Source organism: Sminthopsis crassicaudata, chromosome X (genome assembly GCF_048593235.1).
Source record: "Sminthopsis crassicaudata isolate SCR6 chromosome X, ASM4859323v1, whole genome shotgun sequence".
NCBI lineage: Eukaryota > Metazoa > Chordata > Mammalia > Dasyuromorphia > Dasyuridae > Sminthopsis > Sminthopsis crassicaudata.
Window position 1 is genome coordinate 41,745,368 of NC_133623.1, and position 6,718 is coordinate 41,752,085.

Consider the following 6,718-nt stretch of genomic DNA (forward strand, 5'->3'; position numbering starts at 1 on the left):
TCAGGCGGCCTTTAAAACTAGCGGGTTGAACCAGGCCGATTTCTAAAGAGTTCTAAATCCAACCCTCCATCCAAAGGGGGCTTCTGGGAGGTAGATTTTTCCTCCCAAGACCCCCCCTCATATGTTCCCCCCAACAACCTCCAAACAGAAATCAGTGTTTGCTCGACCCCCCCCCCACCCAGTCCGATTCATAAACCCAGGGCAGAGTGCATGCATACTGGGTGTCCCTCAGACTATATTTGATTTGGAGAATTGAGTTTGAGAGCTGAGGAGGGGGGAGGGGGGAAGCAAGAGTGTTGTGTTTTTGTTTCCCCCCCTTTTCCCCCACTATCCCAATGTGTCTCTGGGAATAATGATGAGACTCAGACAGCACTATAAATCCCCTCATTTTCTGTCCTGGAAAGCCTTTGCAAAGAGCGATGGGGAGCAAGGGTGGGAAGAAAAGGCCGAAAGAAAGATGGCTGTAATTGTAATATCCTGCCATTTGCAGAGCCCCCAAGTCTGTGCATTGAGCCAGGCTCACAGGATTGCCGCCGTCTCTCCGCAGGAACCAGCAAATCTGATCAAGTTCAGAGGCGCATTGAGAGACGCTTCAAGCAGCGCTTTATAACCGCGGCTCTTTCACACCCTGCCTCCCAATCAGCCCCGAGAAAGACTGCACATTCTTTATTTAAGAGTTTGCAAGGGGGGGGGAGAGGAAAAACCCCCACCGCTATAAAGTCTTCCCCACCAGTAACCCCATCTCCCATCAAACCAATCACAATTCACCCTCCGCATCTCTACAGAACACTCACAAAGTTGGAAGGTGAGTCTCCGCTTCCTTAAATATATTGCCTCTAAAAAGTGCCGCTGATATAAGTAGACTTTGGGGGTGGTTACGGATGGAAAGGGGAGACCAACTTCATTTCTGAGGGGTTTTGCAGTAAAAAAAAAAAGAAAGAAAGAAAGAAAGAAAGAAAGAAAGAAAGAAAGAAAGAAAGAAAGAAAGAAAGAAAGAAAGAAAGAAAATATGGCTAAATCATGCAAATGAATTCCTCAGACTCTTGAGTTACCAAAAAAAAAAAAAAAAAAAAAAAAAAAAAAAAAAAAAAAAGGATGATTTCTTTCTTTCCTTTTTGTCACATTTCTTTTCTTACCTTCCCCTCTCTTTCTTCCCCTTTCTTCCCCACTCTCTCCCCAGGTCGATATTTTTGTTGGGGAAAGTACAGTTCCTAGGGGTTAACCTGGGTTGTAGGAGGGAGGGTTTAAGCTTCTCTGGGGGCCCATCCCAGCTGGGTGGAGGTGGGGGTGACCAACGTAATAACCTCCTCCGATGTGTTTCTGATGGTCCATTTCCAATCTCCCCTGGGATCCAGGAATCATCTACCCTGGGGGATCTTGAGAGGGAGGGGCAGTGAAAGGGGAAGGATGTAAAAGAGAAAGAGAGAGAGAAACTAACTGGGGGCGCCAAGTTTGCCCAACTCCTCTTCTGCTGTAGTTTTTTGGGGAGACTAGTTAAACTGTCAGACGTTTGACTTACCTGGCCTGGGCTGTCCAACTCGGATGACGACAATCACAGAATTAATTACCTCTAGCACGTGTGCTCTAGTCTCTGAGACAAAAAGGCATAATTCAATTAGGTCCTCAACTGAGAACTGGAGATGAGGGACAGGGGAAATGACTGTGAAGTTGTTTGGGTAAAAGACCTCTGATTCCTTCAAGTTCTCATAGGCAGCTCAGCTCCTGGTCTGAAGTTGGGAGGGAGAGGAGCTGTTGAAAGTTGAAGGAGGGGATCAGAGTAGGGATCGAAGGGCAGCAAGACTGGGTACCCGATTGCTTCTTTTGGCCCAGCTCCTCTGAGACACCGGCTTCAGTTAGCCAGATATATAGAAGCTATAGCTTGTTTTTCAAGAAATAATAATTTTTAAAAACCAAATTAAATTCTCACATGCAAGTCATGTTTTTGCAGAGAAATTGAACTTTGGTGGGATGAACTCCAAAGTCCTTTCCTTCTCTAAGACCTTATTTTCCTAGGGCAGTGCCCTCTCTCCACCCCCACTTCTCTCCCCAGCTCCAGCTGCCGAGTTTGAGGAAGGGGGGCACGCCTTCCAAGCAGGGGACTAGAAGGGACTGAGCCAAGGGGAGCTCGGAAACCCTGAAGAAAGCCAGGGCCTGCCTCCGGTGTTGGGAGTCTCTCTCTCATCTTGGAAAGACCGGACAGGCACTTGGAAGGAGGCATCCTCCTTTTCCCGGTCCAGCGTGGGCTCCCCGGCAGCCCGAGTGTAGGGGCTTCACATGTGTGCTGGGCGGCATAAATTAAGACATAAATCACTCTAATTCACTCCCCATTCCTCCGTGGACTGGCCTCCACACAAGTAGACATGTGAATTTGGAAGCGTAAGCAATCCCCCGCATCTGTGCTCAGAAGAAAGAGATGCTGTGGATGTGCTGGTGTGGATAGGAAATAGACTGGCACGCGTGCCTTTACCCCAAGTTCCAACCCCAAGTGGAAAACAGATTTCTTTTCTCTCCGGATCTGGCCATTTGGACGGACAGCCAGAAATTCGGGGCTGTCAGAAAGGCCGGGCTGGGAAGCCATTCCTCCAGCTCCCCAGTTCTGCTAAAAAGCAGCAAGGGAAGAGCAGGGAGAACATTTAGGGAATTGATTTGCATTGTGTCTTCAGGCAAGACTCGGCAGTTGGGGAAACGGGCCACAAAGATCTTATTTTTGCCTCCCCTAAAGACTAGCAGGCCATTTGGGGGAGGGGGAGAGGTCTCTTCTCACTTAGTAACCCCCACGGCTTGCAGTGAGGGAGAAGAAGGCAGAGAAGTGCCCAGCCCCGAAGCAGGCACAAGACAGGGGACTTCTGCTCTGTGTTCCTCTCAGAGCCGGCTGGTCAGCCCACACTCACAAAGGTTTTTTTTTTTTTTTTTTTAAAAGACCCTTTAAAAACCCAGCGAGCGGATTTCCGTCCTTCCCCGGGGCTTCGTCATTTCTTGTGTAGTAAATGAAATGGGGGAAAGCTGGAAAGGTATGATTCTCACGGAACTGCCCCGTACTCTTTGGGCTCCAACCTCTCCCTTTCCTAGGTCCTATTGGATGTTCCATATTTCCCTATCCCCGGATTTCTGACCTTCACAGAGTTCCAAAAGGGAAGCTGCCAGCCCCAGCACCAAAGGGGAAGGGGGAGTGCTTAAAAACTCCTGGTTCTTCTGCTTAGATATCCCTCTTAATTGGCTTAGATGGGGGGCAGGGAGGGGGTCAAGCTGAAATATTGATTTCCCATCTCATCCGGAAGTTTTGAAAGGTAATAGCTGAAAGTGCTAAAGTTTCTGTTGCCTATTTCAAGCGTTCTCGATCCCCAGAAGCCGATACAAGAATCTTGCGACCTAAAATACGTCTTACAATTGAGTACAAGTGAGAAATCAGGTAGCCATCTCATCGGCCAGAAAACCCTGGTTTTCTCCTCTCTCCTGCCCTCCGCTCTCACAAAAGCATTGCAAAGTCCAGTTGAATTCAACGGGAAACCAAAGGGAAGGGAGACGGTTGTTTTCATTGCAACTGTTCATCAGGGCAGGGCAGGGCAGCCACTAATATCGAGTCACTCTTGAACTTCTAGGCTGAAAAAGTCCAGGAAACACGGCTCCAGTTTCCAAGCAATAAAGGTACTGAGTCCAAATGGGAGAGTTCAAAAAGAAGCTCCGGGTTATAAAGGAAGCCTGCACTCTATAGAAAAGTGAGTAACTCCCAACACATTGGGATCCATTTAATTGCAGGCAAAAAAAAAAAAAAAAAAAAAAAAAAAAAAAATATATATATATATATATATATATATATATATATATATATATATATATATATATGTAATTAGAAAGGCAGATCAGCAAATCACCCTCAAGCTAAGGAGGGTGCAAACCCCACAGCATTTCTACCTCCCACGGAGGGATTAAATAGAAGGGGAAAAATTCTGGCTCGCCAGTTACAGGACTTTGCAGCTCTCAGTTGGTCTACCAGCAGCACTAGCCTGGAGTACCTGGAGCCCCCCCCCCCCAATAAAGTCTACCTGGTCAGAATGACACTGCATTCTCCAGGATCAAAGATCACTAGAGGACACCTGGCTTTCCTTGACTTCTGTGGAAAGGAGAGAGGTTTGGGGGGAGCTCTTAGGCCAAATCATGGCTAAGCATTGGAAGTGGCTGTGCTGATTAGGAACAGTTTCCCTCCCAGACACGGGAGAGCAGCAAGTTTGGTAGAGAATCGATTTGAAGATACTGAATTCTTCTCCCCTTTCCTTGCCTTTCTGAGCTTTGGTTTCTACTAGAAATAAAGATCCTCAACCATAACTCATCACAGCCCCAAAATGTGCCTTCTTAGAAAAACAACAGCAAAACAACAAACGTGCCCAACTCCCAAGCCAGAGGCAGAAACATGTGGGTGGCTTTGACTGTGTAGCTTCTGGGACTTGAGCCTCATCAGTAGGCGACATTTGAATGTGTGTGTGTGTGTGTGTGTGTGTGTGTGTGTGTGTGTGTGTGTATTCATTTTAGGGTTTTTCACAAACATTACTGGCCTTAGATTCCAAACCTTTACCTCCAGCTCCCCCTAGGTCTTGCCCTCGTAATCTCTAATTCTCGCTAAACAACATTCCAGGGGGCGGGAGGTGTTGGGGGGGGGGGAGATAGAGAAGGCCTTAAGGTCTATCCTACCCCTCTCGCCCACTGGGCCTCGCAAACCACACTGCTCAGCTTACTCCCCTTAGCAGCAAACCCACTGGCATCGGTTGGGCCCATTACAGATGACTAGAGCAAAGCACTGTGAAATTAACTCAGAATCTGATCTTTCTTACTACTGGGGAGGGGAGGTCCTTAACACGGGGTGGGGGCCTTTGCCTTTTCATTTTTTTTAAGCTTTCTATTTCATCCACCACATCCAGGGAATCCAAAGATCCCTTTTGCGGTCTCGGTAACTCAATTGTTTTGTTTTCCGGGGCCAACGCTGGATTTAGAGAAGGGGAGTTGGGAGAATGAGAAGGGAGGGAGAGGAGGAGCAGGAGTGAGAAAGCAGGGAAAGGGAAAAAAACGAACTACATTGGGAATATCTCAATCAAGGACGAGGTGACCTCTGACCCAGAGGGTGGTTTTATTGTCTTTCTCCTTTTGCGGAGGGATACACAGTTTATTGACCCTTTCTGCGTGACTGCGCCTGAGGGGGCAACGGCGGCCACGGAACTGCCGGAAAGCATGCGAGCTGCAGTTTGCCCCCGCCACCTTCGGCATCAGCTGGGAAGCAGAGAGGGAGCGGCCTGAGTTTGGGCTCGGCTCGAAATAGATGCCTTTTGGGGGCTCCCTTTCTAGACTAGGTCTGGTCATTTCGACGAGACACAAGAGAGACTGAAGTGATGCTCTCTCGACTCCAATCTCCTGGTTTTTCTCCCCATCCTTTCTCAGCCTCCTGGCCCATTACCCACTTCCGATTGAGCCCCTCCCTTTCAAAATACCCTCTTTTTCTTCCCTGGAAACCCTCTTCTCGAATCCTTCCCTACCCCGCCCCCACGCTCCCCACGAGAAACAGCTCTTCCAGCCCCCCCCCCGGTTCCGAGCTCAGAACGGCCCCGGCTTCCTGCCTGGGGTGCGGGCGGGGCCGAGTCCCTGGGAAATTGGGGAGCTGGGGTCATCCCCGGCGAGGTGGCCGGGGGCTTCCGAGACAGAGATGCGGTGGGGAAGACAGAAAGCGCCCCAGTTTCCTCGGGCGGAAATGCAACCTTGTGTTCTTTTTTTGCCTCTGTTAGGCAGCAGGCGGCCTCTCCTCCCGTAGCGGCCGAACTTCTCGGGGGACATTCACAAGCTTCTCCTCTCTGGCCCACAGTTCTCCTCATCTGCTACCGGGAGCGAAGATTTCATGAACCTTCTTCTCCCGCTCCCATCCCCCCCAACCCCAAAGCACACACACTGCGATGGGCTTCTGAAAAATGTGGGCTCGGTCCCTCTGCATAGAGCTCGGCTTCCTCCGGCCTTCCCTCTCCACCCCCCCACTGGCCGAGGCTAAGACTCCGGACGCCCCCGGAGGACAGAACCCAGCCATTCCGACGCTTCCCGGAGCTGCTCTGAGGACCTTCATTGTCATACAACGCCCCCAGACTGGGAATTTATGGCTTGAGGATTCGGATCAGCGATGACCCCCCCCCAAGTTGCCCCCGGCCAACTCGGCCAGAGGCCGACCTGCACCGCTCTCGGCCGGCAGCGGCAGCCGTCGGGGCCACCCCGTGTCAGGGCGATTTTCAACAGGTGCGTCCTCGGCGCCTAGATGATGCCCAAGCCAGCGTGGGCATGAAGCGCAGCCCGATGCCCAGTTTCCCCGGCCCTGAGAGGACGGAGGCCCAAGGAGGCTAGGAACTCGGAGGGAAGTTTTGTTGTCCAGCGGGGGCGGGGGGGTGGTGTCAGTGATTTGGGGGGAAGGGATCCTCCCGGAGAGCTTCCTGCCCCGGCCTGCCCCTGAGCAGAAACCTTTGGCGTCTGGGACTGAAGGCCTCCCGGACCAGCCTATCTCGCCTCGGCTCTGAAGATCCGCTCCCTCCAACAGGGGCCTGTCGATTCTCGGCGGTGTTTGGAGAGGCGGGAGATCCCCGGCGGGACAGCAGGGGGAGCTCCAGAGCAGTGCAAATTGTGCCCACTCCCTCCCTGGCCAGAGAGCGGGCCTCCAGCTGCCTTCCAGGGCGGTGGGGGGCTCTCCCCAGCCCCT